Source organism: Mus caroli, unplaced genomic scaffold (genome assembly GCF_978045245.1).
Source record: "Mus caroli unplaced genomic scaffold, Mus_caroli_1 scaffold_1, whole genome shotgun sequence".
Taxonomy (NCBI): Eukaryota; Metazoa; Chordata; class Mammalia; order Rodentia; family Muridae; genus Mus; species Mus caroli.
In genome coordinates, this window is record NW_028227256.1 from 55,688,132 (window position 1) to 55,705,197 (window position 17,066).

Below are 17,066 nucleotides of genomic sequence, written 5' to 3' on the forward strand. Positions count from 1 at the left end.
ATGCAGGAAGGGCTGGTTAATTCTGACCACAGTTCCCTGTTCTAGAACAGGCGGCTCTGTTCTAGCTGTGCCACGGCTGCTGTGGGGGGTGGAGGGACAGATTTCTCCCGTGAGGCTGCCAGGTAAAAACTTTGCAATCGCCTATGGTCAGGCCTATGTAAGACATAGACCTGGAATAACTCTTTGTCCTCAGCCTTTGATTTTTTTCAAAGCACAATGGAGAGACAGCCTCATCCATCATGGTTCCGAATGGGTAGGACTGGAAGGAGCTGGGGAAAGAGCCGACATCTTAATGTCTCTTCCTATTGCTATGATAAAATACTTTCTCAAAGGCAGCTCAAAGTTCAAGGTATAGTCAGTCATCCATACTGGCAGGAGAGTTGAAGCAGCAGCGGCAGTGGCAGCACAGCACAGCACAGCTGCAGCAGCACAGCAGCAGCTTGAAACACATGACATCTGGAGTCAGAGAAGAACATGATGAGTGATGTGGGCCAGTGCCCATCTCTCTTTCTCCATTTCATACAGCCCAGCATCCCCATCCCCCCTCTATCCAAGGAATGGTTCCACCCACCTTAGGTCTTCCCACATCACAATTAATGTAATCAAGATAGTCCTTCTCAAGCATGCTCAGAGGTCCATCTCCATGATTCCAGAGCCTGATAGATTGACCATTTACAGTAACCATCACAGTCAGGGCCTACAGTGGACCAAGGCGATGAACAACATCACTCCAATTAGCGCAACCAGGCCTTGCTGCAGGATAGAACACAACCAGGAGCTCTAGCTAGTGCCAAGGCAAGGAACGGTGGTTGCTCTGGGTCCACTTCAGAGAGGATTATTCTAAGTCCTGTTGGACTCTTCATTGCCAATCTCCTTGATCCAGAGGCAAACTAGGATATTGCCAGTGACATAGACCTCTCCTTGCCAACAGGAAGTTTGAGTGATGTAGTTATCTAATAGACATAAGGAAACTGGAGATGTGTTTATGCTTCTCAAGGTAAAGTAGTTACCTCAATAACCAGCAACAGTCAAAGACAGATGGCCACAATGAGTTCTGACTGAAAAAACTCTAATAGGATCCCGGTCCACAACTCCAGCAAAACCCACTGCTCTACCAAAAGTCATGCTGGTATCTGGAACCCCAGAGGCCACCCCAGTTCCTGGAACCCTAGAGGCCATGCCAGATTCCAGAACCCCCCAAACCCCAGAGTTCCAGCAGGCCACAAACCCCAGTGGAGATACCCTATAGGACCCGAGAACTCACCAATCATCAGAACCACGGGCCACTCAGGCAAGAAGATCAGAAAGGAAACAGAAACCGAAAAAAAAAAAAAATCCATCCAATGAAGATAAACTCAGAAATTGGCACCTAATTATCCCAAACCCAGATGCCTGAAGCCAGCATAAGCACAAACAACAACATCCAGGCAAATGTGGCATCACCAGAGCCCAGCTATCATGCTATACCAAGCCCTGGATAGCCCAACAGAGCTGAAGCACAGAAAATAACATTAAAACCGATTTTATGAACATAATGGAGGCCCTAAAAGAGGAAAATGAGCAAATCTCTTATTAAAGAAATCCAGGAAAATAAAGTCAAACAATGGGAAGAAACATATAAATCCCTTAAAGAAAACCTAGAAAAAACCAAAGAGATGAAGGGAATGAATAAAACTGTGTAAGACGTGAAAATGGAAATAGAAGTAATAAAGAAAACACTAACTGAGGAGATCCAGGAGATAGAAAAATCTAGGAAAGCAAACAGAAATGACAGATGCAAACATCACCAAAAGAATACGAGAGATGGAAGAGAGAATCTCAGGAGTGGAAGACAGGATGGAAAAAAACAGATACACTGGCCAGGTGTTAAGTCTAAAAAATTCCTGACACAAACTATACAGGAAATCTGGGACACTATGAAAAGACCAAACCTAAGAACAATAGGAATATAAGGAGAAGAGTCCCCCAGCTCAAAAACCCAGAAAAATATTTTTGATAAACTCATAGAAAAATGATTTCCTAAGCTAAAGAAGGAACTGACTATAAAGGTTTAAGATTACAGAACACCAAGTATATTGGACCAGAAAGGAAGTCCCCCTGCCACATAAAATTCAAAACATTAAACACAGAGAACAACAACAAAAAAAGAATATTACAAGCTGCAAGGGGAAAAGGCCAAGTAACATACAAAGGCACACCTCTCAGAATTATACACAACTCCTCAGTGGAAACTCTAAAAGCCAGAAGGGCCTGGACAGATGCTCTGCAGACTCTTAAGAGATCACAGATGCTAACCCAGACTACTATACTCAGCAAAACTTTCAATTACCATACATGTTGAAAACAAGATATTCAAGGACAAAGTCAAATTTAAATAATATCCACCCTACAGGAGGTACTATAAGCAAACACCAACCCTAGAAGATTAACTACACTTACAAAAACATGGAAAATAATCTCATGCCAGCAAAACTAAAAGAAGGGACACACACACACACACACACACACACACACACACACACACACACACACAGAGAACCACCTCCACTAACAACATCAAAATAACAAGAATCACTGCTCATTAATATCTGTCAACATCAATGGACTCAATTCCCTAACAGAATGGATGTGAAAACAGGATCTATCTTTTTGCTGCATACAAGAAACACATATCAATATCAAAGAGAAACACTGCCTCAGAGTAAGGGGTTAGAAAAAGATTTTCTAAGCAAATGGACCCAGGAAGCAAGCTGGTGTAGCTATTCTAATACCTAAAAAAAATAGATTTCAAAACAAAATTAACCCAACAAGATGGGGAAGGACACCATATTCCTCAAGGGAAAACATCTTTAACATCTCTGCCCCAAATGCAAGGGCACCGACATTCGTAAAAGAAACATTAGTAAAGCTTAAGCCACACATTGAACCTCCCACAGGATTAGTAGGAGACGTCAATACCCCACTCCATGCAGACATAACTAAGTAGAGAACTAATGGAGCTAACAGACGTTATGAACCAAATGGACCTAACAGCTATCTACACAACAGAACGGATATCACCCAGACACAAAAGAATGTACCTTATTCTCAGCACCTCGTTGAACTTTCTCCAAAACTGTCCCCAAGTCCAGTCTCAGAGCAAGTCTCAACAGATACAAGAAAACTGAAATAACCCCTCTATCCTATCAGACTACTACGGCTTAAAGCTGGATATCAACAACAACAGAAACAATGGAAAGCCTACACATTCACGGAAACAGAACAACTCCCTACTGAATGACTTCAAGGTCAAAGCAGAAACAAGGAAATTAAAGACGTCCTAGAATTTAATGAAAATGAAAGCACAACATATCCAAACCTGTGGCACACAATGAAAATGCTGCTAAGAGGAAAGTTCAGAGCACTAAGTGCCTTCATAAAGAAACTGGAGAGATCTGATACTAGCAGCTTAACATCATACCTGAAAGTTCTGGAACAAAAAGAAGCAAACACACCCTGGAGGAGTATATGGCAGGCAATAATCAAACTGAGGGCTGAAATTACTAAGATAGTAACGAGAATAATACAAAGAAACCAATGAAACAAAGAGTTGGTTCTTTGAGAAAATCAACAAGATAGACAAGCCCTATTCAAACTAATGAAAAGGTAGAGAGAGAATATCTAAACTAAGAAAATTAGAAATGAACAGGGGGACATAACAACAGACACCAAGAAAATCCAAAGAATCATACCTTCCTGGTATGTGGGTGCAGCTGGGGTTCTGCTGTAGGTCAAGTTTTTAGGCTTTTTTTTTTCCTCTCCCTTTAAGATGGAGGCCAGTCCCAAGGTGGAGTAGGCATATCCTGGCACAACAACTTCAAAAAAATCATCTCCTATGAACAAGTAGGCTTCCTCCCAGAGATGCAGGGATGGTGCAACATATGAAAACTCATCAACATAATCCACCATGTAAACAAACTGAAAGAAGAAATCCACCCGGTCATCCCACTAGATGCTGAAAAAGCCTTTGACAAAATCCAACACTTCTGCATGATAAAGTCTTGGGAGAGATCAGGGATACAGGGCACATACCTAAACATAGTAAAGGCAATTTACAGCAAGAGTATAGCCAACATCAATTTAAATGGAGAGGAACTTAAAGCAATTCCACTAAAATCAGGGATAAGACCATTCCTTCCATATCTCTTCAGTATAATACTTGAAGTTTTAGCAATAAGACAACTAAAGGAAATTACAAATTAAAGTTATAGTATCGATATTTGCAGATGACATGATAGTATCCATAAGTGACCCCCAAAAATTTCACCATGGAACTCCTACAGCTGCTAAATACCTTCAGCAATGTGGTTAGATACAAGATTAACTCAAAAACAAAACAAAACAACAACAAAAAGCACTAGCCCTCCCATATACAGATGATAAATAGACTGAGAAATAAATCAGGAAAACAACATCCTTCACAATAACAACAAATAATATACAATATCTTTTGTCAAACAAGTGGAAAACATGACAAAAACTTCAAGTATTTAAAGAAATTGAAAAAGATCTCAAAAGGTGGAGAGATCTCCCATGCTCATGAATAGGTAGGATTAACATAGTAAAAATGGCCATCTTACCAAAAGCAACCTAGAGATCCAGTGCAATCCCCTTCAAAATTCCAGCACATTTTTATAGACTTTGAAAGAATAATATTTAGCTTCATATGGAAAGACAAAAAAGCCAGGGTAGCTAAAAGCAACCCTGTACAATAGAAGATATTGACTTCCCCTATTCCAAGCTCTGCTACAGAATTATGGTAGTAAAAACCTCACAGTATGAGCGTAAAAACAGGCGGGTTGATCAATGGGATGGAATTGAAGACCTAGATGTAAATCCACCTATGGACACCTGAGTTTTTATAAAGAATCCAGAATTATTCAATGGAAAAAAGAAAGCATCTTTACGCCGGGCAGTGGTGGTGCACGCCTTTAATCCCAGCACTTGGGAGGCAGAGGCAGGCGGATTTCTGAGTTTGAGGCCAGCCTGGTCTACAGAGTGTGTTCCAGGACAGCCAGGGCTACACAGAGAAACCCTGTCTCGAAAAATCCAAAAAAAGGAAAGAAAGAAAGAAAGAAAGAAAGAAAGAAAGAAAGAAAGAAAGAAAGAAAGAAAGAAAGAAAGAAAGAAAGAAAGAAAGAAAGAAAGAAAGCATCTTTAACAAATGGTGCTGGTCTAACTGGTTATAGATCTATATCTACCACCCTCAACCCCTGGTAACATAAAACCAGATACACTAAACAAAGAAGAGATAAAGAAAATGTGGTACATTTACACAATGGAGAATTATTCAGAGTTTAAAAAACAAGACAAAACAACCAAACAAACAACCCCTAACGCCATGAAATTTGCCAGCAAATGGATGGAACCAGAAAACAAGAACAAAAACAAAAACCCATCCTGAGTGGGGTAACTCAGACCCAGAAAGACAAGCATGGTACGTACTCACTTATAAGCAGACATTAGCTGTAAATGACAAGATAATCATGCTACAATCCACAGACCCAGAGAGGCTAAGTAACAAGGAGGGGTCTCCCTCGGAGGGAGAAATAGAGTAGATAACATGGGATTGGAACTGGGGGCATGTGGGGATGGCAGCAGAGGGATCAGGTTGCGGGAGGATGGAGGGAGAGAGTATGGCAGAGAAGACGGGAATGTGGGGGCTAGAAACCTACCAGGGTGACCCTTGCCATGACTCCTAGTAATGAGGGCTTTGGAGCGGGAACTTGCTGTCTGCTGTAGCCAGGCAAGCCTTCCACTGGAGAGACTGGGACTCCAACTCAGACCCCAAACCTCTGACCTACCATTTATCCTGCCTGCAGGATGTGCTGGAGAAAAGATGGCACAGAACTTGAGGGAGTCTCTATCCAATTACTAGTCTCTCTTGAGACCTGTGCCACACAAGAGGGAGGCCACCTCTGACACTTCATGGAGGCCAGGAACAAGAGGCTGGATGCCCCAGACAGCTAAGATCGAACTGAACATGACCAGCAAAAAAAAAAAAAAAAAAAAAAAAAAAAGCATGAAATGTTTTCTAATGATATTATGCCATACTTGTAGACAGAAACCTAACATAGTCGCCATCTGAGAGGCCTTCAGCCAAACAATAGGCAGAGCTTGGGGAATCCTACAGGATATGGGGAGGAAGGATTGTAGGAACCAGAGAGGTCAAGGGCACCACAAGAAAACTCACAGAATCAACTAGTCTGGCCTCACAGGCACTCACAGAGACTGAACCAACAATCAGCGATCCTGATGGATCCGACCTAGGCCCTCAACATAGCTGGTTGTTTGGTTCAGTGTGAAATCATTTTCTTCTTGTAGTTGGCTCCTTTAAACTTTGTGTGTGTGTGTGTGTGTGTGTGTGTGTGTTCTTTCATTCCATTAGCTCTGGTTCCACTGTCTCTGGGATAGCCTGGAACTTGCTTGTTCTAATCTTCCTGCGCCTACCTCCGGGAGTGCTGACATTTCTAGAGCAGAGGGTTTCTGCGAGAAAGGAGGTGTGGTTGGAGTCGGGGAATAAGGAAGTGTCCTCCAGAGCTGGCGGGAGCTCTTAAGGCGGGCAGAAAGCGAAGCAGCCTATGGCCTCTAGGGCTGGCACCAGGATGCCACCTCTAATGATTAACTCAAACGCCTCTCAACATTCGGAGGCATTTCTGTCCCTTGTCCCCTAGTTCTCTCAGTCGTCTTTCATTCTGACCTCGGTGCTTAAAAGTCTAGCTTCTCGGAATCGGTAGCAAACCTCCGCGGGCCGGCGTGGAACAGGAAGTGAGCACAGTCCTGGGGAGCGCGGGCCCGGGTTGGAGGCTCGGAAAGCACAAGCCAGCGGCGGCCTCGCCCGAGCTGGAGTTGTGACAGGCGCGGCAGGTACTCGGCCACAGGTGAGTGCTGCAGAGCAGCCAGCCGGGTTCCTTTCCCACCAGCGGGCGAGATCCCATCGGTGGGTGTCGATCTCGCGTGGCGCTCCCCGAAATGCAGCCATCGGGGTGCCGTCGCCGCCTCTCCAGAAAACTTTATTGGACTTCTTAGGCTTACTTTCTTTGTAGTTTGGCTGAGGACCCGTGCTGAGTTAATCCTCCGGGGAGCCCTCTAGCTTGAGCTGCGTTTCCTCCTGCGATTTTCGTGCTCTTCCCAACTCAGACGTCCCTCAACTCTAATCCCAAATTCTCTCTTCCTTTCTCCTTCTCCTCCAACACCTCCCCTCCTCTTTTCTCTCCCTCTTCTTCTCTTTGCCTTCTCCTCTCCCTCTCCTCTTCCTCTCTCCCTCCCTCCCTCTGTCCCTCTTTGGTTTCATGATTTCCTGCAGAAGCTCAGGCTTCTTGAACCTTGCTTCCACCTCCTGAGTGCTGGCAGTACAGGGGGTGGGGGTGGCAGGGCACTAACTCTGCACTTAAAACACCAACCCCCCCACCCCCTCACCCCAACCCCCACAGAGAAGGAGTGAGAGAGGGAGGGGGAGGGCTACAGGTGCCCTGAGGCTGGTAATTCCTCTATGTGCTAAGCACTTGTAAGGGTGACTGGCTTGTTAAGTACTTGGAAGGAATTATCATACAGTCATATTTCTGTTTCTTACTTTTTTCTTTCTTTCTTTCTTTTCTTTTTTCTTTTTTTCTTTTTTCTCTTTTCTTTTCTTTTCTTTCTTTCTTTCTTTCTTTCTTTCTTTCTTTCTTTCTTTCTTTTTTAAAGGGAGTCCTCTAAGTGCCTTCTGCTTGGCTAAGTCTCAGTTTCATTCTTTAAAAAATTATTTATTTCTATTTTAATTTCATGACTATGAGTATTTTGCCTGCATGTAGGTATGTGCACCTGGCACAGGGGTGGGGCACAGATTCCTTGAACTGGATTTACAGACAGTTTCAGTCACCATATGGGTGCTGGAAACTGAACCCAGGTGGTCTGCAAGAGCATTGAGTGCTCTTAAACTCCTGAGCCATCTCACCGACAAATCTTTCTTTTTTAATAAATATGGCAGTGATTGAATTAGCATGAGGCCGATTAGTGCTCCCGTTTCTTACAAACCTATTTAAAGAAGACTCAAGAACTCGTATGTGGACACAGAGGAGTTGCTGGTCATGGCTGTGTGTGTGTCTCCCATGTCTCTTCTCCAGGAGGGAGAAAGGTGACCCCATAGCAGGCCATTTAGCTGTTACTTAATTTTGCCCAGTAATTTCTGTTTGTGGGTAGGTTCACTCCAGGAACTAATATGGTTTCTCCAGCAGCCTGCATAGCCTGACCACCTCACCCTATCAGGTTGCTCTTTTTTCTTTTTCTTTTCTTTTCTTTCTTTTTTTCTTTCTTTTTTTTTAAAAAATCTTCCAACTTAAGAGAAATCCTAATAAGAAAGTGGGCATCTTCTTGCTTTATTTGACATTCCTCGGATTTACTGATCCATGTGATGTGTCATCCTATGCTCTCATGGGCTTAGTGCCTATAGGGGAACTCCATGTGTATAACCATTGCCCCTGTACAGAGGTTCATTGCCTCTTTACACAGTGTCTTCTCATTGATGATTTTCAGGCTGTTGTTATGTGGTTCAGGTATTACCATGAGAGCTTCAGTTGCTGCACTCACAGGAAGTTCGTGGTCTCTGACAGGAAATTCTCAGAAATCAGTGAGTCAGAACTGGGGTAGAGGTTATAGAGGATGCTGGGAAAACTATAGAAACTCCTGGAGTGGATTGTGCCACAGACAGGATTTGATTTTGCTGCTGCCATGTTGCCCAGGTTCCTGGCCAGCTAATGGTCCTGGTACGATGGTGTCACCTTTGCTCAGACCTCGAGGGTGGGCATGTGCTTTTGGGCGCCTTATTCAGTTCCCTCGGCTGTGAAGTTGGGGCTCTTTACTCTGAAAGCTTACATTCTATTTTAGGTAGCAGAAAACACAGTTTCAAAGTTCTTTTCTTTTTCTTCTCTTTAACACCAGAAAATATTTTAACTAATTCCCAGCAAGGAGCTTATGTATTTGTACACAGGTTTGCTCACACAGTGAAGGACCCAGGGTTTGCCTCTTTGGGGAGTTTGCTGTAGGAAAGCCCTGATTTCGACTTTAGGCTTATTTTTTGTTTGTTTGTTTGTTTTGTTTTAGCTGTAAGTAGAAACTATCGAACTAGGAGCAAGGAGAACATCCCTGTGTAACAGTAAGACTTAGCTGTGGAAGTCGGCAAACCCTCAAAGCCCAGGCAGGACTCTAGGCCCATCAGAGGTGAAACACTCCTGGGGCCTATTTTTGCTAGTTAATAAAATTTTAGAAATTAATTCTTTTTTTCTTTTTCTTTTTTCTTTTTTAGATTCTAAAAGCAGGTAGAATGAAAGTTTTTCAGGTATATTCATATGATTTTTCTAAATTTCATTGATATTAGTTGTAATGCCTTCCTTGTTGCCTCTAACTTTGTCAATGTGGGTTTTCTCTCTTTTGCTTGGTTTAGTTTGTTTGTTTGTTGTTTTTAATCTTTTCTTCATATCAACTCTGTTTCTTTAATTCTTTGTGAAATTTTTTGTTTTGTTTTGATTTGTTTCATTAATTTCTGCCCTGGTCTTAATTATTTTTCCCATATGTCTTAATTTTTCTGTTGCTATGAGGAAACACCATGACCAAGGCAACTTTTAGAAGAAAGCATTTAATTGGGAGCTTGCTTCCAGTTTCAGAAGGTTAGTTCATTATCATCATTGTGGGGCGCATGGGGACAGGCAGGCAGGAAAGGTGCTGGCTGGACCAGTAGCTGAGCTCACCTGATCCACAAGTTACAGGCCAATGGAGAGGGAGAAACTGGGCCTGGCATGGGCTTTTGAAACGGTGAAGCCCACCCCCAGTGATATGTCTTTTTCCAGCAAGACCACACCTCCTAATCCTTCTCAAAGAGTTCCAGTAAGGGCTGTTCTCATTCAGACCACCACAGCATCTGTTGCTTTGGGGTTTAGCTTGCTCTCATTTTGCCACAGTTTTAAGGTGTTTTCATTGAGTTATTAATTTGAAACCTCTCTGACTTTTTTCCCATTTGTTTAGTGTGTGTGTGTGTGTGTGTGTGTGTGTGTGTGTGTGTGTTTAGCTATGTGCATGCCACAGTGCTCTTGTTCCACCCTGTGAGTTCCAGGCTTTAGAAGCAAGCACCTTTATCTGCTGAGCCATCTTGCCAGTCCCTCTCGCAGTTTGTGTGTGTCCAAGGTTTCTTTTTATTATTATTTTTTGATCATTTAAAATTATGCGTATATGGGTGTGTATATGCATGTGAGTGCCATGCCCAAGAAGCCAGAAGAGAGTGTTGGACCCCTTGGAGTTGGAGTTACAGATGGTTATGAGCTGCCCAATGTAGGTGCTGGGAATTGAACTCTGGTCCTCTGTAAGTGCAGCAAGTGCTCTTAACCACTGAGCCATCTCTCCAGTCCCTCTCTCTGCTTTGTAATGTAGGTGCTTATAGCTATAAATTTGCCTCTTGGGACAGCTTTCATTGTATCCCACAGGTTTTAGTGTGTTGTGTTTTCATTTTCAATTTAGCCTAGGGATATATTTTTTTATTTCCTTCTTGACTTCATCAATAAACTGGTCATCATTCACTAGCGTGTTGTTTAATTAGTGTTAACTTGTGTGTTAATGAGTTTGTATATTTTTTTAAACATTCTTTTGCTGTTAATTTCTAGCTTTACTTCATGGTTGTCAGACAGAGCGTGAGATGTTCTTTCCACTTTCCTGTATTTGCTAAGGCTTGCTTTGTGTCCTCTTACATTATCTGAGAGCTCTGAGGACCACCAGAAGACACGCACTCAGCAGTGTTTGATGGAAACTTTCTGTAGATCGCTGTTAACTCCATTTGATCTGGGATCTCATGTAACTCAGATGATTCTCTACTTACAGATGGGAATGAAGTGGTGAAGTTACCCACTTACTGTGCTGGGTCAGTTCGTGACTTTAGCCTGAGTAGAATTTGTTCTATGTATACATCAATGTTTAGAAGTACAATGTCCTCTTGACGGATTGTTCCCTTAATCCATATGAAGTAAATTTCTGTACCTTCTGACTAGTTTTGGGTAGAAGTCTCTCTTGTCAAGTTATTGAACAATGATGCTTGCTTGTCTCCTAGATGCATTCCTTGCGTCCATGATACCGTACCCTTCTACCTCTTCACCTTCAAGGCAGTGTTCCTCTATCTTTGATGTCAAAGGGCTTTTTTTTTTTTCCTCAACGACAATAGGTGGAACCTGTTTCCTTGTTTTGTTTTTGTTTTTAAATGCAATCTGCAATCTGTGACTTTTGACTGTGATTCTGAGACCACAATACCTCTTGAAAGGCATTGCTCAAGAAGTAAGCCGAATGAGACCTCGTGAAACTAAAAAGCTCTTTGTATGTCGAAGGAACTATTAATTGGGCAAAGAGACAGCATTCAGAATGAAGGGAAATCTTTGCAAACTATACATCTGACAAAATATTAGTCTAGACTACGCAAAGAACTAAAAAAGTAAACAGTAAGAAATCAAATAATCCAACTAATAAGCAAATGAACAAGTGGCTCACAAAAATTGAACTAAAGATACAGGGGGTTGGCTGAGGGGCGAAGGCGCTGGGTCACCAAGCTGGACAACCTGAGTTCTACCCCAGAGCATACACGACAGATGGACGAGGACAGACTCCCAAAGGTTGTCTCTGACTTCCACAAGTGGCAAGAATGCCTCTCACTCTCAGTTGAATAAATAAACAAAAAAGTAATTGATTAAATAAATGGTAAGAAAACAATGAAAACGTTCTCCACTCCACTGGCCATCAGAGAAGTGTGAGTTAAAGCCCTTTGAGATTGCATCTCATCCCTGTCAGAATAGCAGTCATTAAGATAACAAATAACATTTATTTCTGATGGAGTTAGGAATTTTGTTGTATCTCTTTGGAATTTATTTAGCTGCAAGAGAGCTAACAAAACTGAATTTATTAGTTAATAATTGCATTTCCTGTGCCCCCATACTTTGTAGTCACATTTCTTTTTTTTATTAGATATTTTCTTTATTTACATTTCAAATGCTATCCTGAAAGTTCCCACTTTAATGATGACATAGAAAAGCCAAAAATTACTAAACACTAATACTCTACTAATACTCTAGATGACAATTGTTAAAATTACCATCTTTTATTTACCTAGTCACTTGAAAACATGAGTATCTAAAACCTGGCAGAAGCTATGTTATGCAACAAGAATAAAAAATAAAGTTATACAATCAACAATAAAATCAACAAAATGAATCCAGCAAGATTGGAAGACAAAAGATCAATATATGAAAGATTTATTGATCGGTTTGGGCAATGTATACCTGTGACCCTCGAATTCCGAAGGCAGAACTTAAGGTTTAAGAGAATCATGAGTTTGAGACCAATCTATGTATTCATAAAAAATTAAATATATTCATTTGAAAAAAAGATAATAAATAACAACAAACGCTGGCCCTTATACACTCCTGATGGGAACGTGAGCTGGGCCAGCCTCTAGGAAGTCAAAATGGAGGTTGTTTAAAAAAAAATAGCTCTTTCATGGACCCAGCTGTATTTATGCAAAGGACTCTAAGTCAGCATGTCATGGAGTCACTTGCACATCCATACTTATTCATAATAGTTAAGTTATGGAACCAACCCGACCATTAAAAACAGAGGAATGGATGAGGAAAATGTGGCATTTTATACACACACACACACACACACACACACACTCATGCACACACTTACACATTCACTCTCTCACACTCACATACTCACGCACACACTCACACACACATACACACTCACAAACACACTCACACAAATTTCAGCCATAAAGAACAGAGTGACAGCCCCAGCAATGGTGGCATACACCTTTAATCCCAGCACTTGGAAGGCAGAGGCAGGTAGATAGATCCCTGAGTTTGAGGCTGGTCTGGTCTACAAAGCCAGTTTCAGGACAGCCAGGGTCAAACAAAACCAAAGCCAAACCAAAAAAACAAAACAAAATGGGAAATGTTTGCCAGAAAATAGACAAAAAGCTGAGATAATCATCTTAAGTGAACTGAACCAATCTCAGAAGGACAGATATCATTTGCTTTTTCATTTGTGGTTCCTAGATTTTATAAAGACACGTAAATTCAAATGTATGCCGTGAAAGCAGAAGCGAAACTGGGAGACCAGGGGACTAACAGGAAATGGGGGATGGGCAAGTGGGGAGACTGTGGCTAATGTAGTGTGTACATGTATAGAACTTTGCACAGCCTTAGCCAGTGTCATTCTACTACTCAGGCCAGCCTGCTTGCGGCTGCCTCTTCCTATGTCTTGTCTCAGGAAAGCAGGAAGTGTGAGAGGCTCTACCCTCCAGCTTTCTGTTGCCCTCTGCCTGCCACAGACCCCAGACAGAGAAGGGGCTTGGGAGCAAGGTGCCTCCTGAGGATCTCGGGACTTGTTTCCGATAAGGTCAGCTGGGCTTTTAAGCTGGGATGGATCTTGATTCTAAAGCTTTCTAGGTTTCGGAGTGCGGGATCCGGAGTCCACAAGGCCATAGAGGGTTTCAGGGTTTGAATACTGAAAGGGAAGCCAGGAGCTTTCTCTGTGTGAGTAGCTGCCCTCTTCCCTCTTCGAGAGTTCTTCCCCCCCACCCCCCTCCTCGGTGTTCCTGGACAGCCATCTATTGTCCCCCTCCTTGAAAAGAAGCCAAAATTCAGATCTCAATTGACTTGGCTGCGCTGTCTCCTCACCGTCTCACCCACCCTGAAACTACACATCTGATACTCACACACGCACACCCCAACACGCATACTCCCAAACACAGACACAATCTAGTGATATTATCTATTTATGTTTTTAAATCCGCAGTTCCGGGAATTGAATTCAGGGCCTTACCTGCTAGGCAAGGGCTCTATCACCAAACTCCCTCCTCAGCCTATCGTCTCTATTTTTTTTTTTTTTTTTTTTTTGAGAAATTAAAAAGAAACAAGACAGCCCAGAGAAGGAAACAATAGGAAGCACAGTTTAAGAGCCCAGAAATCTGTTCCCGCGTCAGGTTACAAGTTAAATTCAGTTAGAAAATGACGGGCTTGGTTGTTCATTTTATTGACGTTTGATTGCCTTTAATGAGGTGGATCCAACACCTCTGCCTGCTGCGGCTTGTTGATCGTGCTCCTGTGTGGTGTGTGGAGTTCTTTGGGGTTTAGGGGGGCCCAATTCTGGGAGCAGCCTTGCCTAGAAGGCAGAGGCAGCGCTCAAGGTTAGGATTTGGCCTGATGGAGCCTCTCAGATTCTCTCAGGCTTTGGATGACGTGTTGACTTTTATCCCTGGAAAGTTTTTTATCCCTGGAAAGTTCTAGCAAGTTTCATTTTATGTCTCCCCACCACCTCCATCTCGGAGTCAGTTATCTAAATCTCAGGAGGGGCAGAATGTACCTTATTATTTATGGAATAATGATTAGAAACAATAACCTCGCGCAAGAGGGTGTGGTGGAGCTTGGATCATAGATCGGGCCTCCGGTCTAAGTAGACTAGCACTTCCTCAACAGTGGGCGGGCCACACACTCCATTTTATGTGCAGTTTTTTCCGTTTTTTTTTTTTTTAATTCTTTAGCTTTTAATCTCTGGCCATTGTACCCATTTGAAAATACGACTATTAGTATTTCTCTGCTGAATTTCCTCGTTGTCTTCTAATAGAATAAAATAGCAAATCTCCTTCTGTATATGTGTGCTTGTTTGTGGTATGCTCACACATTGCTGTGTGTGTGTTCTTCAGGTGCTAGCTATCTTGGGTCTTTTGCTGGCCTGAAACTCTCCGGGTAGCTCAGGCAGCCTGACTGGTATTTAAAAAACTCCACATTTTAAAGTGTGTGCTTTTGGAGCTACTGAGTGACTGGTGAGTCTGAGCCTATCTCTGGCTGACTAGCTGATTTAAGTTATGATTTAGTGCAATAGGAAAATGAAGACTGTAGTAACCATTTCTTCAGAGGCTTCTAGCAAAATGAGATAAGAAAATGATTTATGCAGTTATGGATACTTCTGAACTCTTCTAAGTCATAATATAAACATTGATTTACATTTAAATATTTAAGTTATTCATATATAAAATATGAAATGTTCTATATATCATAAAGTAGAAACATATTTAGATTATTTGACAGCAATAATAAAATATATAGATAATATGATAAACTTCTCAAATTTATTTATGCATATCTATTTTTGTAGAGAGATGTGAATAAATTTCAGGACACAATGCCAAATAGGACCAGAGAGTTACTTTAGAATGATAAGATTTAAATGATTTTATTTTATTTTCTTACTTTCCCAAACTTTCTCTGTGAGGTGTTTTACACTTAGTGTCTTCAGTAACAAAAACAACAGCAAGCATTTCAAAAATATCAACAGTGTTAATTTCCACAAGTTCAAGTCACCAGTTTAGGTCCCATAAAATGAGGCCACAGTGTGGTCCCTGTTCTTATAGAGTGGGTGACCAAACTCACCCATGGTCTCACAAATTCCATGAAACTGACTGCTTTTTGCGGGGCTATGGGTAGAGAAATGTGTGAACCAAACAGGAACAAGCAAGCAAGATGGAATGTCAGGTACCATAGAGAGGCCTGGGAAGCTAAGAGGCCTCATCAACTCCTTCAGAAGCAGTCACCTCATAGAGGTGCAGGGATGAGTGAGCTGGGATGGGCACAGGGGCCAGGTGCCCGTCACACCATGTCCAGACTCACTGTCACACTGGCCTCAGGTCATAACGTGGGGGAAGGTGTTGTTCTGTGGGAAAGGGACTTGTAAGGAGGAAGGAGGGTGTGGGGTGGGAGGAGGAGAAGAGATGGTGGGATCGTCAAAGGTAAACAGAAAGGGTGATAGACATAAATGAAAGAAATGGTCAAAGAACAAGCCTAGCCAATTTCTTTAAGCTCTCACCTTTCTTACTCTCTAGCCCTCCTTCTCTCTCTCTCCCCCCCCTCTCTCCACGTGGCCATGGCTGGCCTCTCTCTCTCTCTCTCTCTCTCTCTCTCTCTCTCTCTCTCTCTACCTTCTCCCTTTCTCCCTGCCTTTCTACAATAAAGCTCTTGAAAAAAAAGTTTCAAACAAAAGAAATGCTGTTGGATATGTGATGCCTGAAAAGGCTTATTAACTAAATTCCTTGACCGTATAATATAGGAAAGTATTCTAAGGAAATAGGATTCAGAGATTTGCATTTTAAAATTATCCTGAATTTAATAATGACTGGTTATGTGAATTATGTAGATGCCTTATGGATACTGAAATCTGTGCTATAGAGAAAAAAGACATCAGAATGTATTTTCAGTATTATTAATGGGAAAAAAAGCATGATTAAAATATTTGGTAGATAAATCAGTAAAATATTACTACATATTTATCTTTGGTTGGTGGAATTACAGGTAGTTTTATTTATTTTTTAAAATATTATTTTATTACTTAATGTATATGTCTTCAGACACACCAGAATAGGGCATCAGATCCCATTACAGATGGTTGTGAGCCACCATGTGGTTGTTGGGAATTGAACTCAGGACCTCTGGAAGAGCAGTCAGTGCTCTTAACCATTGAGCTGTCTCTCCAGCCCAGAAGTCTTGTTTCTTTTTCTTGTGGATTTCTTTCCCTATTAAATGGGATTTTAACAGCTTAAACTGCTTTAAAATTTTAAGGGTGTTTGGCCTAATGTTGATCAACACACTGGCCCTAAGTTAAGGTACTTTTGTGATTACTTCATGGATTTGGGAAGGACGAATGCTCTCTCCTGTGAGAGATTCACAGCTAGAATATGCCCCCTGTTCTGTCTGTTCACTTTGAGTTTCTCTGAGAGATTCACAGCTAGGATATGCCCCCTGTTCTGTCTGTTCACTTTGAGTTTCTCTGAGAGATTCACAGCTAGGATATGCCCCCTGTTCTGTCTGTTCACTTTGAGTTTCTCTGAGAGATTCACAGCTAGAATATGCCCCCTGTTCTGTCTGTTCACTTTGAGTTTCTCTGAGAGATTCACAGCTAGAATATGCCCCCTGTTCTGTCTGTTCACTTTGAGTTTCTCTGAGAGATTCACAGCTAGAATA

General features: G+C 42.0%; 1 protein-coding gene across 2 annotated transcripts in view; it reads left to right on the forward strand.

The window, feature by feature from the left end:
* The first annotated feature begins 6,573 nt into the window (after positions 1-6,573).
* Casp8 (caspase 8) overlaps positions 6,574-17,066 on the forward strand; it is a 46,566-nt gene continuing 36,073 nt past the window's right edge. Inside the window, exon 1 of one of the 2 annotated variants that reach the window (XM_021159156.2) lies at positions 6,574-6,920. The gene's annotated coding sequence lies outside the window, so the exon portion shown is untranslated. Of the gene's footprint in view, positions 6,921-13,283; positions 13,450-17,066 lie in introns of those variants that run through there. The other variant, XM_029479220.2, reaches the window with a different exon arrangement.